General features: G+C 44.8%; 1 protein-coding gene across 3 annotated transcripts in view; it reads right to left on the bottom strand.

The window, feature by feature from the left end:
- The window catches only part of LOC142769374 (calcium-activated chloride channel regulator 1-like), a 101314-nt gene that overhangs the window by 35966 nt on the left and 43532 nt on the right, over window positions 1-21816 (bottom strand). The window lies entirely within an intron of this gene.

The raw sequence follows: 21816 nt of genomic DNA, 5'->3' as shown, positions 1-21816 counted from the left end.
AAATAAAGGCTGTGCCACAGGAAGCTACTGAAATGAAAGAAAACTACTTCAAACCGACTGGTCTTCAGAGCTCTCACTAAAATTGCAACTGCCTCTGTACTGGCCCAAGCGCAGTGGCCACAAACCGAGAGGGTGGAAGCCATTAGAGAATATTGACATCACTCTTAGGACAGGGGAAGGCATCTTGATCACCAGGGTGGACTCCCTCCGGTTTTTAAGTAGAGCCATTCAGTCGAACGGCTATAATACCTGAAGAGTACGAGTCTCGCCAGAAAAACTGACAATGCCATCAGACTAATAGGACGGGCTGCCATCAGGTAACAGGGACTCTCAGAAAATAATCTCGTAATGTTGGTGCACGCCCTTGTGACGGGCCACTTCACCTACGTTGCAGCTATGCAAAACTGGCAGAGGTCAGAGCATGACAAGGTCAGCACGTTAAAAAGAGAGGCCATTAATAGAGCTCTCAGGGTTCCCATGTGCACAAGCTTGGACAGACCATTCCATCTCGGCGTGCACAACACGCTGGAAGAAAATGCAGAGGCACAGGAGGAGGTGCAATTCGCCAGGCTGTCCACCACGCGTTCCAGTAGAATCATCTCTTGGGAGCTAAGAATTCCACTTATGGAAACCAAGTATCGCTTGTGCAGAATTCACATTCCTCGTCAACAGTGCGAAGAAATCACTGTTGTCCACCTCCCGCGAAATGTCCACCCAGACAAAACGAGGGTGGAGGATGGCCAAGCCAAAGCCTCTACTGCAAGGATCTCAGGAACATGCCAGGGACTCTTGATTCGTCTAAGTGGCCCGGAATCCCGAGGGCAAGGCGCATGCGGCAGTGGGCATCAACCACGAGGGAAGTAATACGAACTTGACAACGGTCCGGATGATGGTTGCTGAAACAGCAGAGGAAGCAGCGATTACGTTGGTCTCAGTGCTGGATAACAGGAGGTTCACAATATACAGAAACCCGAGATCTGTGATTAGACAACTTGTCTACGGAAGAATTGCGGAACTAGCTTTGCTGACTCTTTGAAACAAAGACATCAAGCCACACACACGTTTTGGTTCCCAGCTCACATGGAACAAAGACATTGATGGAGCCCCACCTAATCTCCATAAGTTTGCCTACATTGTTGCACGAAGACTAGTAAACCGCCAAGCTATAGGGGAGCACGGCGCTGATGTTTTCGAGAAAACGTTAGGGGCACGGCGCTGATGTTCTGTAAGAAGTTTTTTTTTTTTTTTAACTGGCGTGGAGATAGTACCTTACACCATACAGAAAAATATGCAGACTTCAGGCTTTGACACTCAGGCTTCCTCAGGTGGGGGCGTATCCTAACTCCGCGCAATTGAACAAGATTTATTTGGAAATACAGACAACTAGTACATGTTCCTTCTGCGATAACATAGCTAGATTTAAACATATGCTCTGGAGGTGCCCCGCACAACGCTGTGGCGAAGTCATCACGCCATGGAGAGTGCTATTACAAGCTCCGGACTCAAACAGCAGTTATGGGCAGTTCAACAGGCCCGGGACGCAGCAGAGAGACTTAGCCTTTCTTTTCTGACGTGGGAACGGCCCGCACCGTTCTAAAGCGCGTTGTGAAGGATCAATTAAAGTTCATTCATCCAATCATTTAGCCCTACTGAAATTCCACCGCCGTGGCCGGCAAACAAGCCCATGCCTCCAAACGCAACAGCACTGCAGTTAGCATGTTGTCCTACAATAGTAGGTAATTCTGAGGCACAATAGGCGAGTGCTTTTGTATTTCTTTCTGGATTTACAATAACACGTTAAACGCAACTATGCTTTCGTGAGTGAAAACCCCTTGACAACAGTTCGTCGCAACTGACACATGCGAGGAGCAGCTGGCCAGATGGCACCGCTGTCCGCTATCGAGAGCAAGCCTGTCTCAGGACGCCCCAGTTTTCGCATCATGATTGATAATTGTAGTCATATGCCTGCAATGAGATACGAAAAAAGATATAAAGAGCGAAGATCGAAGCAAAGGAAGCCGGTTTCATGACATAGCATGCAGTGTAGCATGTTTGCCTGCGAAATGCCGGATTATGATGGTTCCCGATCTCACTCATAGCTTGTAAGGTGGCGCTGTTTTGAATAAGTGGCACACTGGAACACCACTTTGAAGGATTGGGATTAGTTTGCGTAAAAAAAATTGTACCCCATGTTTTTAACACCAGCGCGATAGCGGCGACTTGAAATTGGTAAATGCCTTGGCATCCTCGGTCAAAATGATCGAAGTAATATAGAAATGACCGGTTGCACAAGCGACTCTACGACACCTGTCTCTCGTGCTGCTTACAGTTGTGAATATACGACGGCGCGATCGCCGGACTGAGTGAATGACAAACATATGTCGAGTTTGACACACTTGGCAAGTGCGATCCGCCAACACATCACTGTGGAACAACACCGAACCAGCTGGTGCACCAGCACGTCGCGCGTCGTATCCGATGCAAGATCCCACCGCATGTCCCGCACTTTATGCAATCAAGCATGATCTGCTTTTTCATGGGATTTCCAATGCCATGGAAAGGTATTCTAGCCGCAGACAGCTTCAACTATAAAGGGACAACACCAACGATGAACACTCGAAGGCAAAAAGGTGTTAAAAGGGTGTGTGATTCGTCCTTTTGGAGACTAATGGGGCTGCCACAACCATTATTTTCTTTAAGGACTAAAAGCACCGTGTCTAACAGTTAGTCCTCACAGACGAGCTTAGGAGACTAACATTTAGTCCTCACATTAACACCTTAGTGACTATCCGCTAGTCCCACGATTCACCTCAAAGGACAAACATTTAGTCCTCACAGTTGCACCTTATAGGGCAACTGTTAATCCCCACATTTACACCTTACCGGGCAACCGTTAATCCTCACAGTTGCACCTTGCCGGACGAACGGTTGCTTCACTCAAATATTCCTATCGGGTGCACGTTTTGTCCCTAATTCTAACATTGTTTTTTGTTTATTTTCCGCCAGGCCTAATACTTTTTTGCCTGTTTTTCTGCGCAGTGAGCAACAAATTGCGCAGAAAAGAACACGCGAAAAAGTAGTTAGCCACCTATGTGTAATTGCTTTCGCAGTCACAGCAACAACGAAAGACAAAAGTGAGACGTCGAATTCTTTTATTTTTTTACATACAGATGAAATTTTGCCATTTTTTTAAGTGAATTCATAGTGAAGTGTACAAGTCCAGGCTCGGTGACAAATCTTGTTCACTCCTTAGGGAGTTCCTCCGATGGAGGCGATAGATGACAGGCATTGCAGACGCCAGCGCACGCAGCCTTCTGCCTGTTGTGTTCCCATGCCCGTACAATAATATAGTAAAAATAGTTAAACACACGTGACAGAAGATGAAGACGCAATCATATGACAAGTACGTGCACGTTAATATAAAAACAAGCATTAAAATTTGACACACAAATAACTTTACCTTCACACCTCGCACAGTAATTCTGAAGCTGCTCTGACGAAAGAGATGGGTGACAGGCATCGCACACGCCAGCGCACACAGTCTTCAGCACGGTGTGTGCCCACGGCTGCTCAATATGTATGTAAAATAGTGACTTACACGTGACAGAGGATGAATACAAATTCATATGAGAAACACGTGTAAGGTGAAATGAAAACATACGTGAGGTATAAAATGCTAATAATTTGACTGTGATGTCACACATCGTCAAAGACTCATTTCGATCCACGTAGCACAACAGCTAAGGAGCGGCGGCCGCAGTCACAACTCCACAAACCACCGTGCCGCTAACAAGTCGGCGAGTCCTAAGTGAGCGACGGCGTTCAGCTCGAGCAAGAGAACACGAAACCAAGCAGGTCGCATCGTCTCAGCAGGTGTTGACGTCGTCTCTCGATGTAAGATGCCCGATTCAGAACTCTCTACTAAGCGTGTTGGCTCCTATTTGGTCGATAATTCGTTGTGTGTGTTGTCTGCGGACAAAGAGTGCAGATTCGCAGTATTCAACTCTGTTCAATACCACGAAAAGGCTGGCGAAGCCATTTCTGCGGTCTTTGACAGTCGCAGTAATGTGTGTCTTCCAAAAATCAGGAGTGAGGCTAAGAAGCTGTGTAAGCAGTTGAAGCTAGATAAATTGGTGAGAATAATTGAGAAGGAAACGCGCGATTGCTTAGCTGTGTTTTTCATGGCAAATACACAAAGTAGATGCGCCATTCAGAGTTATAATATCTGAACGCGACACTTGGCAAATAGAAGTAGCGTTGTTTCTGCAAGCAAAGCTTGGTGTTTTACCTATCTGTGACCTTTTCCTTGTCAGGAAATCGAAAGAGGTTATTATTTTATGAACATCAACCATGACGTACGCCTCCAGGCCTTTTCTATTGACGTAAAAATTTGTTTTACTCTATTCCTCATGAAGATTTGTTACGTTCTGTTGAAAAAGTCATTCATAAATATGGTGTATTTAGAGTTCAAAACGAGGTTGGTCTTTCATGTAGGCATTCTTTAGAACTTGTGACGTGCTACTTTAAGTGTACCTTTATTTTATGGGAGGATTATGCACAGCTGCAGAAAAGAGGCATCTGCATTGGTTTTTGCCTGGCTGCCTGACTGAGTGACTTGTTTTTAGCTGAGCTTTGTGTGAAGCTGTCGAAAAGGTTGTATGGTACTAAGGTAGTTAGAACATTTAGATATGCAGATGATTTCTTGTTTTTTGTGAATTGTCCTACCGAGCGGCTAGTTGCTGAGTTCAATGACCTTATACCAGTAATCAAGGATTGTCTTGAGCCCTTAGAGGTGACGCATGAGCTTCCGCAGAATGGCACCATGAGGTTTCTGGACCTTCGCTTGTCGTTCGACTGCGATCATACCTGTTGGCATTATGAACTTCGTGCAAGTAAACCCCTTCTTCCCTACCACTCAGCACATTCCAAATTACTTAAGAGGGCGATTACGAAGCTTTGCTTCAAGAATGCTCTAACGAAGTCGTGTCACCATATGGTCAAATTCAGTTTCGATCAGCAAATGAATAGGTTGCTGGATGCTGGGTTTCCCCAGGTTTTGCTTGTCTCCGTGGTTGAATGTATCTTGAGGGATGGCAAAACAAAAACCGAAATGCGGCGAGATTAGTTGAGCAAGAGAATCACACAAGGGTGTTACCTCACGTACACTTCGAACAGGAGAGTGAGCGTACGCTTGGCCGCCGCCACGAACAGCGCCGAGCTGGTTTGGAGCTAGCGCCGTAGAAATCAAGGGTGATGCGGCCCTTTTCCACAAACTCAAGCGAATGCAGCGCGCAAACGCGAGTCCGCCGCCGTGGCCAGCGTACGACGCCGAGCTGCTTGAAACCGACCGGCGGGAAATCCAACTGTAATGGTGACCTATTTTCAGTTACTCCCGCGCTATTGAAAGCTCCGCAGCCCATGGTGGTGCACTTACAGCGCGCGACATACTATAACCAAGCTCTTTACGAGAACCCGCAACGTGTTTTCAACGACTTCCAACAAAGCGACGAGGTCTCAGCCCAATATCGTCAGCCAGGAGCTCATCGTGGCGGTGAAGACCGGTGAGCACTCGATGAGCGAGCGTACGGGAGGCCGAAGGCTATGGCGGCCAATTTCCAGGTGGTCGCAAAGCGCAGGCGAACTGCAGACGCCGAAGCTAACCTTCACGATGCATTTCGTGCGTGCGATATACGATATACGACGGGCTCGGTCGTGTACGATATACACAACCGAGCCCGTTGCTGGTAAGCGCGATCCGTATCGCACAAGCGACAAGTAGAGTAAAATAAAGAATGATAACCTGCTTGCCTCAGAATCCAGCGCTGTTTTCTGCCCTGAGTCGGACTGAAGTATATATCCGGTAGGCCTGTTGACTTCTCGGCCGCCATATTGGCCTTCCCCACTGTTGCTGTCGTGTGTTGGTTGTGACTATCTTGGAGCCAGAGATATACAGCGCAGCGTGGTGACGTGTCGGGACTTGCTCCAGACTTCATGGGTGCAACAAAACGTAAAAGCTGCAGCCCACGCTCATCCAAACGTACACAGAAGCACTACGTCGTAATTCTTAGATTGTCAAATCCAGGCGGCCGTGGTCAAGCACTCCGAGAGCGACGCAACGCTAACCGTTGCCGGAAAAATACGGGGAAAGACTGAGCCAGCAGAGGAGAAGGAGGGCTGGTCACCTTGGCAACGCTTTTCGCGCTGCCTGCAATACCCGGGCGGTTCATTTCTTTGGAGCGTGTTAGGAAACTAAGTGGTTTCGCGCGGCACCCTTCCCTCTGTGGTTGCTCCTCAACGGTCTATCTGTTCATCGCGTGGGTCTATTGGGCTACGTTACTCATTTTCTGGTAATTTTGCCTTAGAGAGAAGGCTCCGTGCATCCAGCTGATCTTCGTAACGACAGCCACTTCAGTACTCTTATGATCACCCTATAATCACTGAAAGTTGTGAATAGTTTGTAGCATCGTGAAACGGCGGTTTTGTGCCCGAATGTCCATCGCGCAATCCCGAAGGACCGCTTGACGTTTCTTCGTAGACTTCCAAGAAAGATTTTGTAGTTTGGGACGCGTGGGGCTTATCTCGCTTGCGCAATTTGCTCGCCCAGCTTGGCCTATAGCAGTGCCTTCCAACATTGCTTACCCTGAATAGTGGTGCAGCCGCTGGTTTTGAGCATCAACGTCGCTATGACGTTGACGCCGATGACAGACTTCACGACTGACTACGACGTCCACAACGGACGCTACGCGGAATGTGTCCTCGGTCGACGGAAAGCTGCCACCCTTTTTGACCGCGGACCCCGCGATTTGGTTCGTTGAAGTAGGAGCCCAGTTCGCAGCACTACGCACCACATCAGGCTTCATCAAATACCACTGCGTCGTAAGCAGCCTCCCGCAACCCATATCAAGTGAAATATGGGGTCTCTTACTCGACCCACTTGCTGAAAAAAACATACGTAATGCTGAAAGAAACTCTCATCCGTCGTGTTACGCCCGCCGAATCACAGTGACTACAGCAATCGCTTCACGACACGAACCTCGGCGACTGTACTCCTAGTCAGCTGTCGCGGCACTTGCAACTATTGCACGACAAAACAACAAACAGCTTAGACGGAGCATTGTTTGAAAACTCTATTTGGAAAAGCTGTCGTTCAGTGTTCGCTTGGTTGTGGAGGCTTAAGAGCAAAAAGACTGACCTGCGGTTGCCGAGCTCGCTGATCGGCTCATGTTCATCACCATGCCCACATTACTGGCTGCCACGCGAGAAAAACAGGCTCAGGATGAACGGAATAACTTTAGCAAATGTGTGCAGACAATTCTCGACTCACCAAGCCGTTATCAGGTTTGCGTACAAGTAGGACATCAGAAAACGGAAGCGAGCCAATTAAATCGCTATCACAACCTCAACGGGAAAATATCTGCTTGTATATGGCGGTTCCGAAAAGCTGTGCGTAACTGTGTTCCATCCTGCGCGCACTCGGGAAATGACCGCGGCTAGCAAGGAGGACGACCACTGCTTTTACGTTGTCTTTAAGTCGTCCCTCCGTATTTTTGTTACTGACAGAAACAACGAGGTTCCTTTCTTAGTCGACACAGGCGCTGAAGGGCGCGTGATACCCACGTCACAAACTGCACGAGAACGGGTGGTATGTTTGATACCACTAACCTCTCGAAATGTATACCTAGGGCAGACCAATACACGCTGCATCAATACACGACTTAAAGAGCATGCTAACTCACTATAGGAACAGAAACATTCTCACTCTTGTCCAATCATTGTAAATCATGCCATTGTGATCCCGTGTTTCGTGATACACATACTTTGTTCTCACACAGAAATAAACACGTGAACTAACAGAAGCCTTTCATATAAATAGGTGTAAAAACAAATGTATTTGTCAACTATCGGTGACTCTAACAGATAGTATAGTCTTTTAAATTCTATTTAGCTATGTCTGTGTATGTTTGCCTGTCACATAACTTGCCCATGCACTGTGCTGGTTTTCAGGACATTATCAGTTTTCTTCCTGTCAATAGTAAATTAGTTGTGAGTTAGTGCTCGTCTGTCTCTTTCTTGTCCGGCTTTTCGTGTGCGCAAAAAAAGTTATGTAATAAAACAAAGAACCCTTTTCCATCGCCACTCTTAGCCGTTCATACCTTTGTTATACGAACATACATACATCTATCACTCACGCTGAACGTTGGTTGCTACAGAACGTTTAGATGAATGATCATAGCCGCTATTCACCATATTGTGCGCTGACTTTCTACAATAGTTTGTCTGATGGCTGATGGTCAAATTTAGCGGCTTCAGAACTGTATGTCGTGCAGAGGTTCAAGGCAAGCCGTGTTTGCGTCCTTCGCTCAGTCATATTTTACTGCGTCGCTCTTCACCGTCATAGTACAAGAGTTACCAGAGTTGACGCAACAGCAACATCAGACACTCGCTTTTCTCTTGCGCATTTAGTCATTAATTGTGAGGCCCTATTGTTATGAAAAGAACTACTTACTAACTTGTACTGACCACTTCACGCAATGGCCGGCGGGCGTCCCCATTCCAGGTTTCACTGCCGATACGCTTGTTCACGCTTTCATCTGACACTGGTTACCGCGATTCGCAGCTCCATCGACCATGACAATGGATTGCCGAATGTTATTCAAGTCTTCCTCTTCGGGAACATGACGCGATTCCTAGGAATCCGGCGCATCCTAACAATGACGTAACACATCAGCAGTGGTATGATGTAAAGGTTCCACTGAGAACTAAAGACTACTGACAGCAATTTAAAAGATAAAGTTGGGTCGAGGCTCGACCTCTGTTTTAATTGAAAATCAGGGCGGATCAGAAAGCGGACATAGGCTGCTGCTTGGCTGAGCTCGTATATGGCACAACGCTTGGCCTTTCAGGGGAGTTTGTCACCGACAGTAAAAACGCTTGCGCCCTGGCCAAAAACAAGTAACCTGCACCTGCAAAACATTATCAGCAAGCTGCGATCTATCTCTCCGTCTTTGCCAGCGCTACGACCTTTCCATGTCCCCACTGATCTCTCCTTCCTGTTTTCACGCGTGTCTGAAGCACGATGCTGTACAGAACCCACTCCCGTCCCCTTACAAGAGGCCGTTCAAGGTGGTGAAATGAGGAGAAAAGCAATCACGATTGACAGAGGTGGCCATCATAACGTTGTTTCGCTTGACCGCGTAAAACCAGCGCACGTGGACAGCAACAGCGAAGTCCGTGCACCATCTTGAGTTTCACAGCCGGAAAGCCTACCAGCAAACCAGACTGAACCAGACCAACCATTTATCGAAACGTTCACGCGGAGCGGACGGCGCACAAGAACTCCGGTGCGAATGATGCTATATGAACCACAACGTGGTGCTGACCCATTTACTAAAAGGTGGCACAGTACTGTAGCACCGTGAAAAGGCGCTTCTGCACACGAATGCCAACAGCACAACCACACGGAACCACGTGACCTTCCTTTATGTGCTTCAAAGGAAGTAAAAGCTTATTTGTTGTCTGGGACACGTGCGGCTTATCTCATTTGCCCGACTTGCTCAACCAGCTCGGCAGTATGAGCAGTGCGTTTCAACAAGTTATTTCAAGGGACTTAACTCTCGCAGCTGTGCTCTCTGCTGTGAGCCAAGCAAGTGGCGCCACTTGCTCTAGTTAGATAGGTTACTGCTTGAGGGCCGTGCCTGTATAGAGCACTCAGGAAACAGAGAAGGACATGTGGAAGATTGGAAGGCTTACGAAATCATCACTGGAGACCTACCAAACTTTAAAGCAGGGAATTTCAAAAGGTCTGTGATACTTCTCGGGGTTGTTCTCTGCTGTTCGAGGCCAGAACGGGAGTATGGTGGACCGTGGCGTACCGAGCCCAAAAGTACGAAGGCACAGACAAGTTATGTAGTGCGTGTGAAAAGGAGTAGTAAACGGCTGAACATTTCATAATGTTCTATAAAAGCCTCCATCCAATAGTCCAATATAGTGGCACGCGTTTTTTCAAAGCGTTGGGGTTTAGGGACAGTGAAGGAAAATGGACTTTAAACGGGTAGAATAACCAGAAGGAAGCCAACTGATTGGTGGCTAATATCAAGGCGCGAGTGAAATTCAATGCCTCAAGACACAGTCATGGCACTTAACTTTATAGCTAGGTGGCGTAAGGCACCGCCTGATCGAAAGGACACAGCCGGACACATCCGTCCATCTATCCATTCTCCTGTTTGGCGCGCTATCTTTCTCTTCACTGGAAGCTCACTCAGTGATGTCTTCGTTACCACTACACAGCATGTACGTTACCACTCTGCAGCATGAGCATCCCAGAAGTCGAAGACAGCAGCGTGGTTGACTCGCATCACATTAGCAGCTCGGGCTTCCCGCGAGAACTCATCGGCGAGAGCCACAAAGGCTGAAGCGGAAAGGTCTCGCCGTCAGGCAAACTGTCATTATATGATGGTAAAGGAATGCGTACGAGGGATTCGCGGCTTACCCTGTCATTTCAGAGCCAGCTCCTCTAACATCATTCACTTTGTCAATATGGCAGTGATTTTTTTTGTGGGTATGTATTCTATGGGTGAGGCCAATGCTGCGCCACCTGGCCGCGTGTTAATGAGCCGACAAAAAGGCACTGCTATTGGAAACTCGCCGAATTGGACGAATGCGTAAAAACGACACAACAACATCAATCGAGAATTTCACGGTGATCATGCATAACTCCACTTTGGAAAGAGCACTGTGAGATTGATTGAATAATTGATATGTGGGGTTTAACGTCCCAAAACCACTATATGATTAAGAGAGACGCCATAGTGGAGGGCTCCGGAAATGTAGACCACCTGGGGTTCTTTAACGTCCACCCAAATCTGAGCACACGGGCCTACAACATTTCCTCCTCCATAAGAGCACTGTGAGAGCACAGTGGTAGATAATAAACGCGTTTGTGAAGGCTTTCACATTACATTTCGCGGACCAAGAGGTTGAAGGTTCGACTCTCGTGGAGGCAACTTTTTTCTTTGTCTTCTTAGCATGTGTATTTATTCTACGTCAGTTTCGCGACGAAAACACAGCACTAAAATTTTGGTAGATCCCGGCATAAAACACTATTTTGTTAAAGTTGTTCAGACGTGAATGAGTAAAAACGTTGTGATTTTTTTAAATTATGACGCTGTTCGGCTTTTCTTTCGGTGTGGAATGTCACGCTCTAGTGCTGAAACCTGTAGCTTCGGTTTTTTTAGGTGGACCCTCATGATGTGCATGTTCGCGAAACAAGGAACTCAGCACTCCGTTGCGTTTTTACGAATACAAATGTTGCAACAAGTTCTCGGGTTTGTTGTGCTTTCAAACGCTCCTCTAGAAACACTGCGATTGGTTTCGCTATTTGATGGCTTGTGTGGCATGCAGCGATTATTGTCTCCTGGCAACTTCCTTACTCTACCTGTTTTCATAACCACTGTATTCGTTCTGACCATGTTTTAACATCAGCAGATTGTCTTGTCTTCAGATGACCTTATACTTTGTGTATTCAGGAAAGGGGATCATCAATGTCAGGGCTCCCCACGCTGACTTTTTAGTCCCGCAAGCATGTGTTAGTGATAAACAATAATCCACGCGAGCTTTCGGAAGTCGCGTCGCTACGGTTCTACGTTCTTAAAGACCAAATCTTGTCTTTGTCAATTTACGAACCTCAAAATTTAACTAAGTATGCGTGTCACACGTAACTAAGTATGAGTGTCACACATTTAACTCAGAGTGCGTGTCACACGTAAGCGAACGCAATAAATTAAGGTCTAACTTGCCGCATAAAATTTTGCTGTTTGTGAGAAATGTATCTATGCAGCAAACGTGCTTGATCGGGGTATGTTTCATTATGAGTGTCACAGATTTATATTTGTCGAGAATGAAGCGAAGAAGTGAAGTTTTATTTCCTTTCATACGAAGCCTTTCTTTTTTTTTCATTAAAAAATATTTTGGCACCTTCTAGTTGTTCTGTGTGTCTGAAAAAAATTGAGTAAAACACTCTAGTGGCATCTAGGGCAATCATAACGCTTGTTTGATTAGATCATACATAGCCTAATACAATCATACATAGGTTTGCCTTGGTCCTAGACAAGTCAGGACAGGTTGAAGTTGTTTTCCGCGATTGTTGATATGATTGATATGTGAAGTTTAACGTCCCGAAACCACCATATGAAGATGAGAGACGCCGTAGTGGAGGGCTCCGGAAATTTTGACTACCTGGGTTTCTTTAACCTGCACCCAAATCTGAGCACACGGGACTACAGCATTTCCGCCTCCAACGGAAATACAGCCGTTGCTGCCAGGATTCGATCCCGCGACCCGCGGGTCTGCAGTCGAGTACCTTAGCCACTAGACCACAGTGGCGGGGCGTTTGTTTTTTGTTTTACTCGATTTCAAAAAGGCTTTCGACCTTGTATGCAATGCAAAACTAATTTTAAGGCTTCGGACTCAAGACTTACCAGGTGTCATAGTTTTTTGGGTTACAGCATATTTTAGTGACACAGTACAATTTGTATCTATTAATGACCATTGCACGCGGACGTTACCAGTATCTTCAAGTGTACCACAAGGAAGCGTACATGGTCACTTGTAGTTTTTCGTATGCATAAGTGACATCGTTGATGAAATTAGGGAACCAAATGGCATTTGACTTTTCGCTGATGATTGTGTGCTATTTAAAGAAGTGAAGTGCTTTGAGGACCAAGCACTCCTTAATCTTAATTTGCAAAGAAGTCATGAATAGTGTAAGTGATCCGAAATGGTTCTTAACACCCAGAAAAAAAATGTTCATGAAAATAACCAGGAAAAGCCAGTGTCTTACTTTTTTGCACTCACTTGAACCCATTCCACTCGTTGAAGTTACATACTACAAACGTAAAGAGATACCTATAACAAATACGCTAAAGTGGAACTCACACATATCGAACATTCGTTCATCCTCGTTCTGAAAACTCTGTCTTCTCAGACATAGGTCAAAGCAAGCTGCAGCTGAGGGAAAACAATAAGAATATTTTTCGCTTATAAGACCGAAGCTCGAATTTGCACAATTGTTTGAGATCCACACATGAAAAAAAGCATCAATGCACTCCAAAGGATTTAGCAAGAAACTATATGATTTATTTATTCAAAGTATCCACAGACTGACTCCCCTACCACTATAATGAGACAACACAGTATTAAGACATTGCAACCTCGGCGAAAGGTACAGAAACTTAAGTTTCTTTTTCAGCTGAAGAATAGAAAACTAGTTTTAAAACTAGACGATTATGTATCGCCCCTTTCAACTCGACAAACAAGGTATCATCATGCTGAATGCTTAAACAGATAAAACTAAAACTAATATTTTCAAATTTTCATTTTTTCCATGCACGTTAAATGAATGGAACGTGCTTCCATCGCGTGGCTACATAGCGCTGAACTTATAGAACAAATTGTTAAATAGGACATAAAATGAACTTCCTTTTCATGCTCATAACTTGTGGTATACTTTGTTGTGCATAGGTAATCATTGTTTTTTGTTTTACACTGAGAACTGTGGTATTTTTTTGTTGGCACTTACTTTATTGCATATAGGCACAGAGCACACTGTTGTATTTGTTCTAATTATCAGTATTTTACTTTGTTTTTTTTTTCTATACAGTTTTTCCTGTTTTTTCTCTATAACAATGGTTATAGTTAAAGCAATCGTATACTCCTTCAATGGGCACGGCGGATCCGGTAATTCCATGACGCTAAGCGGGTAACTGTTTTTCGAAATGCAGGTTAGTTCTCATGACTGTACGTTTTGAAGTGACTGTCCTGGCCTAGTGGTCCTGCCATGCCCCAAATGGTGCTATAGCATTGCTTAAGATTGTGTGTTTATGCTCAAGTTGTTTGTGTGTGGTGACGTTGAAGTGAACCCTGGACCTACACAAAAAGAAATTTTCGAAGAGTTGCTTTAGGGCCAGAAGGTGTTGCAATGTGGCCTAATTGCATTAAAAACAGAAATAGCGGACACGAAAAAGTCGATAGAAAGACTAACCGATAAAGTGTTCGAAAGTAGCCCTGAACCCTCCCTTCCTTCAGGACAAGCTGATAAAATACAGGCAGTGCTACAGTCAGTGGAGCGTGTCATAAGCTTTCAGCCAAAAAACTTACAGATCTGGAGAACCGAAGCAGATGATAATGTGATGGTTTATAGAATACCCGAATCATCCGATAAAACAAACGTCGCTTAAGGATAAGGTCGTGAAAGACGTGTTTGACGTTAAACAGCGTGAAATGTGGATCCATTGGTCGCATTCATCGACTTGGACATCACAAATGCAAGCGCCCAGTGATCATATACCTCCAAGATTTCAATGAAGCAAAGGCAATCTTGGCTAATGTAAAAAAAAAAACTAAAGGCAGCTCAGTATTTGTACAGGATGTCGACGCTGCGTAAACATTAAGAAAATTATGGGAAAGTGCTAAAAGAGCAAAGCAAATCGGGAAGAAGGCCTCGCTTATTCACGAAAGACTAAATATAGATAAAGAATACTTTTATTGGGATGAAACGCTGAACAAACGTATTAAAGCAACAAAAACCACGCATTTCCGATAGAGGCGGAAATGTTGTAGGCCCGTGTGCTCAGATTTGGGTGCACGTTAAAGAACCCCAGGTGGTCGAAATTTCCGGAGCCCTCCACTACGGCGCCTATCATAATCATATGGTGGTTTTGGGACGTTAAACTCCACATATCAATCAATCAAGCAAACAAAACCCGCACAGTCCACGCACGTAAAAGGTAAGCGCGATAATACATCGACGTTACCTTGCGACTGACGCAATGCCTTTAAAGCCCTAAACAAGTCTGAATATTGAATGTAAACGCCCGCAGTGTAAAGAACAAAACTGAATCCTTAGACATTTTGTTGATAATTGATCCTCATGTAAATGTCTTAACAAAAACCTAGCTGAATGAGAAGATATGTGATAATGACATGCTCCCCCTTCTTGCACAGTATTTCGTAAAGATCGACAAGCTAGGGGCGGTGGCGTGGCTATCTTAGTTGAAGATAGTGTTCAGGCGGTTTTATTAGATGACCTAGTAGATGTCGAAAGCCTGCGTGTTAAAATCTCTGGTTGGGGCTAGAGTTATATGTTGTACGCACTTTATAGACCTCCGGATGCCACAACGTATGTATTAGAGACGCTGCATAATAAAATGTCAATGCACAAAAAGAAAAAAAATGTTTTTCTCGGTGATTTCAACCTTTTGTAGTAGATTGGCAAGGCAATGTTTCCAGTAGCTCACATGATAAACGCGTAAGCATTATGTTCGATTAATATTAAGGTATAATTTAGTGCAGGTAGTCCATGAACCAACTCGTGTACAGATTGCATCTAGCTTTGTATTAGACGTGGCGTTCATCAGTAGTGATCTTTCTGATTGCACTGTAGAAGTGAAGCCAGGGCTCTCTGATCACCATCTCGTAAGCATATCATTACCGCTTCAACCCCTAAAAAGGTATAAGCACGTCTCTGCACGTTCCTTTAAAGACTTTTCTAATGCCAATTACCCAAGCATTAACAATTTCATGCAAAACTGTTTCATTGATTTCGAGGGCAACAACGCTCAAATACTTTGGAACAAGTTCGACAATATGTGTCACTATTGCCTAGATAATTTCGTTCATGAGAAACTAAAGAAAGTTAAAAAGTAAATGCCTTGGATTAATCGGAAAATCATTCAACTAAAACGCAGAATACAGAGATATAAAAAGACATGCGCTGAATCACAAAATAAGACAAATGAAAAAGGACCTCGCTCGTGCACTCGCGCAGCAAAACATTATTATATCAAATTATCGCTTCATAACTCCATAAAAAATGAGATAAGTATTGGCACTACATAAAAGATAGCAAGAAACCAGTTACTCAAATATCGGTTCACGGGAAGAAAGTGACAGATAAGTGTGAGATTGCTCAACACTTGAACAACTATTTTCACAGTGTATTCTCTAGTGCAACTGTATGCGCGCGTGACGGCACATTCCCCAAACTATTAGATACGAGTTTTAGATAGAGAGGTATGTGGGGTTTAACGTCCCAAAACCACCATATGATTATGAGAGACGCCGTAGTGGCGGGCTCCGGAAATTTCGACCACCTGGGATTCTTTAACGTGCACCCAAATCTGAGTACACGGGCTTACAGCAATTCCGCCTCCATCGGAAATGCAGCCGCCGCAGCCGGGATTCGAACCCGTGACCCGCGGGTCAGCAGCCGAGTACCTTAGCCACAAGACTACCACGGCGGGGCTAGATAGTTTTGTATCGTATGCTGGAGTATTCAATATGCTACTTACCTTGAAAACTAAGAGTTCTTCTGGTCCATATTTCTCAAGCAATATGCCGAGCTTCTTGCCAACTTTGTTGTAAATTGTTTTCGTGTCTCAGTCATTACTGCACAACTGTCTATTGACTGGAAGACAGCACAGGTTGTTCCCGTGATCCAAAAAGGTGACAGGACACTTATACAGAATTATCGTCCTATTTCACTGACATCCCATTGCTGCAGACTTGTGGAACATATTATAACTGAATATGCTCGTGAATTTCTTGAAAATAATGCTGCACTAACAAAACATCAGCATGGCTGTCGAAAAGGGTATTCAACGATAACCCAACTAATAACAGTAGTTCACTCGTTCACTTCATCTCTTCATTTTAACGGCCAAGCAGACGTAATGTTTCTTGATTTTAGCAAAGCTTTGACAAAGTTCCGCACGATAAACTAATCGTAAAGCTTAGAATTCTTGGCGTCTCTGAACACTTCATCAAATTAATTTCTGCTTACCTGATCAACAGGAAGCAATATATTGGCATTGGAGATAAACGTTCTTAAAGTTTGGCAGTCACTTCAGGAGTGCAACAAGGCAGTGTCCTAGGCCCCTCGCTTTTCTTGGTTTATAATAATAATAGTGTTAATGTTGTGTGCCCTGGCGTTCAAATTTGATTATTTGCAGACTACTGCGTATTGTTCAAAGACATTTTTCATCTCGACGATCAGGCTGAGTTAAATAGCAGTTTAAATAACATATTGCAGTGGTGCGAAAAATGGGGAATGATTTTGAACACTTATAATACCGTACTGCTCTGTAAAAAAGCACCCCTGCATTTCACTTACCAGCTTGGTTCTTAGCCACTTAGGCAAGTCGATAGCTATAAATACTTAGGTGTTACAATACCAAATACCTTATCGTGGAATAAACATAAATATTAATTCCTCCTCTGCATTCAGAAAGCTCTGCTTTCTATACCATAAGCTTCATGATGCCCCAAGCAATGTTAAATTACTCACCTATCATTCTTTAATAAGACCTAAATTAGAATAAGCGAGTGCAGTATGAGACCCATACACTCAAAATAACATCAAGTGCTTGGAAAGAACACAGAGGAAAGCCATCCTGTTCATTTTTAACAAGTTCAGACGAGTCGACTTTTCTTCTGAAATAATGAAGACCAATAGCATTGCCCTTATTAGCACAAGTGGAAAAGAGATAAGAATTGACCTTCTTTCTCTTCTTCTGAACCAAAAACTTAAGATTGACCCATCACCGTACCTGACATCATTATCAACCAGACCCACAAGGCATCATCACGCCAAATATCTAACACCTTGTTTTTGCAGGACAGACGCTTAGATATACTCATATTTCCCATGCACGGTCTCGGATTGGAACGAAACAAGTCAGGCATCCTCATCGAATCTATTTCTCTTTCGCTCTAAATAGAATTGTTTTGCAAACCCAGGTTTCCGATCTTTTATTACAGCGTTTTTTTTTTCTTTTCCTTTTCTTTTTCTTCTTGTATGTGCTGTACTTAATGTAAAAATGTGTATTTATTTTTTCCTTGGCTTGAACAGTGAAAATTATTGTGTTTAATGTTTTGCATTAGCTATGTATTTATTTTTTACGTTCGCACAATATATGAAGTATGAATTTGTGGTGTCTTTTGTTTCTCTTTGTCCGGTACATGCGTCATTACAAAATATTTTCTATGTCGCTCCTTGCGTTCACTATGAGTGTATGAAATACTCACCCCAAACAATTTTTGTGCCACTTATTGTAGGAACTATGTCCTCTTGAAATTGCCCACCTTCTTGGACCTAGGGGTCTGCAGTATGTATTAAATTATATATATATATATATATATATATATATATATATATATTGTTATGGCGTTTATTAGCCGGCACACAGCGAGTCTACACAATGGCGACAGTAACGGCCAAAACACGGGGTCTCCGCGCGAGCGGCGTTCTCTTTTGGGCAGACCCACTAGAAAGCACATAAGAGTTCGACCCACTTCAGTGTTCGGCGGCTTCTGTACAATTACCCCGGGGTCGAAGAGGGAGCCGCCTGGCGACCTAACAGCTTGTCACTACGAGCGGGTCATAGTAAGCCTTCAGACGCTCCACGTTGACTATGTCGCGCCCGCGGCGGCGCATGTCCGAAGATTGTTCAATTGGCTCGATAAGATAGTTGACCGGAGATGTGCGCTCGATCACACGGTAGGGACCTTCATATTTCGGGAGTAGTTTGGAAGAAAGGCCAGCTACAGAGGTCGGGATTGAGAGCCATACAAGGGAACCAGGAAGGAAGGTGGGCTCAGAAGTGGCGGAGCCATCACGAATACTCTTCTGCCGCTCTTGCTCATGCGTCGTAAAAGTCTTGGCAAGCTCGCGACACTCTTCAGCAAGCCTGGCGGTCTCGGAAATAGGTGTACACTCAGATGGATACGGCGTGTACGGGAGTATCGTGTCGATGGTGTGTGACGGGTGCCTTCCGTACAGCAAAAAGAAAGGTGAAAAACCAGTCGTGCTCTGAGGGGCGGTGTTGTAGGCGTAAGTGACGAAGGGCAGTATGGTATCCCAATTCGTGTGGTTGGCGGCGACGTACAATATATATATATATATATATATATATATATATATATATATATATATATATATATATATATATATATATATATATATATATATATGTGTGTGTGTGTGTGTGTGTGTGTGTGTGTGTGTGTGTGTGTGTGTGTGTGTGTGTGTGTGTGTGTGTGTGTGTGTGTGTGTGTGTGTGTGTGTGTGTGTGTGTGTGTGTGTGTGTGTGTGTGTGTGTGTGTGTGTGTGTGTGTGTGTGTGTGTGTGTGTGTGTGTGTGTGTGTGTGTGTGTGTGTGTGTGTGTGTGTGTGTGTGTGTGTGTGTGTGTGTGTGTGTGTGTGTGTGTGTGTGTGTGTGTGTGTGTGTGTGTGTGTGTGTGTGTGTGTGTGTGTGTGTGTGTGTGTGTGTGTGTGTGTGTGACGTATGAAGGTTACGATGGTTGGTAGAAGCCGAGAAGGAAGAAGTCAGACAATAGAATAAACATGGCGTATGAGCCAGGCCACGTCGCCCATTTATCGTAGCGTCACACGAGTCGACAGGATGAAGACCTCCCAGCCACTTCATCAGTGTCTCATCATCAACGCAGTTCTACACAAGACGCCCTGACCATACATCGGCTACGGAATCATCTCTTAGCTGCACACAGCGACCAGCACCATGACAGAATCATCGACCGACCTTCCCATCCCCAAGTACACCGGAGCAGCGGACGATGGACCTGTACAGGACTGGTTCGACCTGTTCTAGTTCCACGCTACCGCTGCATCTTGGTCGGAACGGGAGATGGTTACGAACTTCAGCGACTACGTCACCGGTGAGACATTTAAGTTTTACCTCACCCACATATTCGACAACGACGAGTCTTGGCAAAAGATAAAAGAAGAAATGACCATCTGGTTTCAAGACTATAATGAAGAGTCAGTTACAACCAGCCATATCGATGCATTCAAATTCAGTAATCACATTCATACGCAGCCTTCACGCGTTCGAGCACAGAGCAGAAGTTTACAATGCCCGTCAGGCGAAGTCAGTCATCTGCTCATAGAAAGACATCCCAGCCGTTTTTCTGCAAGACTGAACCTTCCACCTGGTTTCCCATCTTCACAAACGTCACCAACGCTAACCTCTTTTACACACAAATCAAGACAATACACAAATCAAGACAATATTCAAGCACCCAATGTACTTGACTCGTCGTCTTGCTTACGTAAGACACCACCTGGTTTTGTCCCAAGTAGCTCGTCTGGTGCTCGTCACTCTCATCACACCCCTCAAGATATTGCCACATACGCAACTGACTACCTGAAATATCGGCCAAATAACTTGTCAAGCCACTGCTATTCCGAAAGCGATTGTACTTCAGGAAAGCTTGGCTCAATTCTCCCGCAAAGAAACCAATCTACGGAATCAGAACCACGTCAAGCCATGTTTGTGGCGATGTAATTTTCAGGAACCGGACGAACCGAACGTCGAAACGTTACGGAGTCACCATTCAATGCAAGTCTCGCCGATAAAAACGAAAATGCATCTACTGCTTTCTTTGACAGAAATAATGCTTGCATCCCACACGTAAATAATGCTGGGACTACCGACAGCGTCTCCTTATTCAACGACGATGACCACCCGCAATATTCTCCGAGCCATCACCAAACCAAGAAAATACGACAACGAACGAAAACTTCAACGGAAGCACACTCACAACTTGAACAAGTTAAAAAATTAAGGACTTTGATACAAGGGCCCTTTCAAGAAGTAGGACGTTTCTGGATGAAGGAACATCGCCACAGACGCTCTCTGCGCCTGCGGTTACGCAGACGGCAACACCACAGAAAGCGCCCAGAAAGACGCGGAAGCACTTCTTGCACGGCGCCAGCACACAGGCATCTAGCCGTCACTATCTCTCAAGAAGCACGCATTCTAGATGCAATGCGTCTGTCGCAGCCACGACTCGAAATCCGACGCATGATACACCCAACCTTCCAACGCCACAATGACTCCCAACTTTGTTCGTTTTTCGCTACTATCCAGGCTGTGTCATCATCATTTTCCACGTCGAATGCATGGTTATGCTATCCAGAACGCAACAGCCAACCTCGCCCACCTGAGGTCTCCTAGATGTCACTGGACTGCCTTCCCTGTGAATGTTTTTGTGCAAGTGCATGGAACTGCCGTGTTACATGGGACTACTTTATTTTGTGATATTTTTCCTATGATGAGACACCACATTTTCATGCTTCATAGTTTGTAGCTCGCGCATTCTTTCGGGGGGAAGGGGAATCATGTGACGTATGAAGGTAGCGATGGTTGGTAGAAGCCGAGAAGGAAGAAGTCAGAGAATAAAATAAACATGGCGTATGAGCCAGGCCACGTCGCCCATTCATCGTAGCGTCACATATACATATATAGTGTCATGACCAAGAAAGACAGACGCTGGCGCTTCGGTGCGCGGGTAGCTTGAGCAGAAGACAACTGGCCCAGGATCGGGTGTTGTCTCTTTTTTCTTCATTACAATATATATATATATATATATATATATATATATATATATATATATAAGGAAAAGAAGTGTATACCTAAGGGCTCGTTTTTCCCTGTTTTAACAAAATATTAAAGAGATCTAACAGACAGTAATGCCAAGGAATGTACAGGGGAAGTTATTACAACCAATGGAATGTAAACAGGAAGAAAGAAACGTGGATGAAAAAATAACCAGCCGTGAGCAGGAAACGAAGCTACGACCTTCTAATAACGCGTTCGATGCTCTAACCACTGAGCTACCACAGCGGCCTTCCCTCCATCCACTTTTTGGGGTTTTATATGTGAATTTAGAAGTAGGAGTGACAGTCAGCGCCATCTATAAGCCAAGCGACGAGTGTGAAAACACTCTTTTATGCACATGT

Source organism: Rhipicephalus microplus, chromosome 8, assembly GCF_043290135.1.
Source record: "Rhipicephalus microplus isolate Deutch F79 chromosome 8, USDA_Rmic, whole genome shotgun sequence".
NCBI lineage: Eukaryota > Metazoa > Arthropoda > Arachnida > Ixodida > Ixodidae > Rhipicephalus > Rhipicephalus microplus.
The sequence above is the reverse complement of the archived record's forward strand: the minus strand, read 5'-3'. Positions and strand labels throughout refer to the sequence as shown.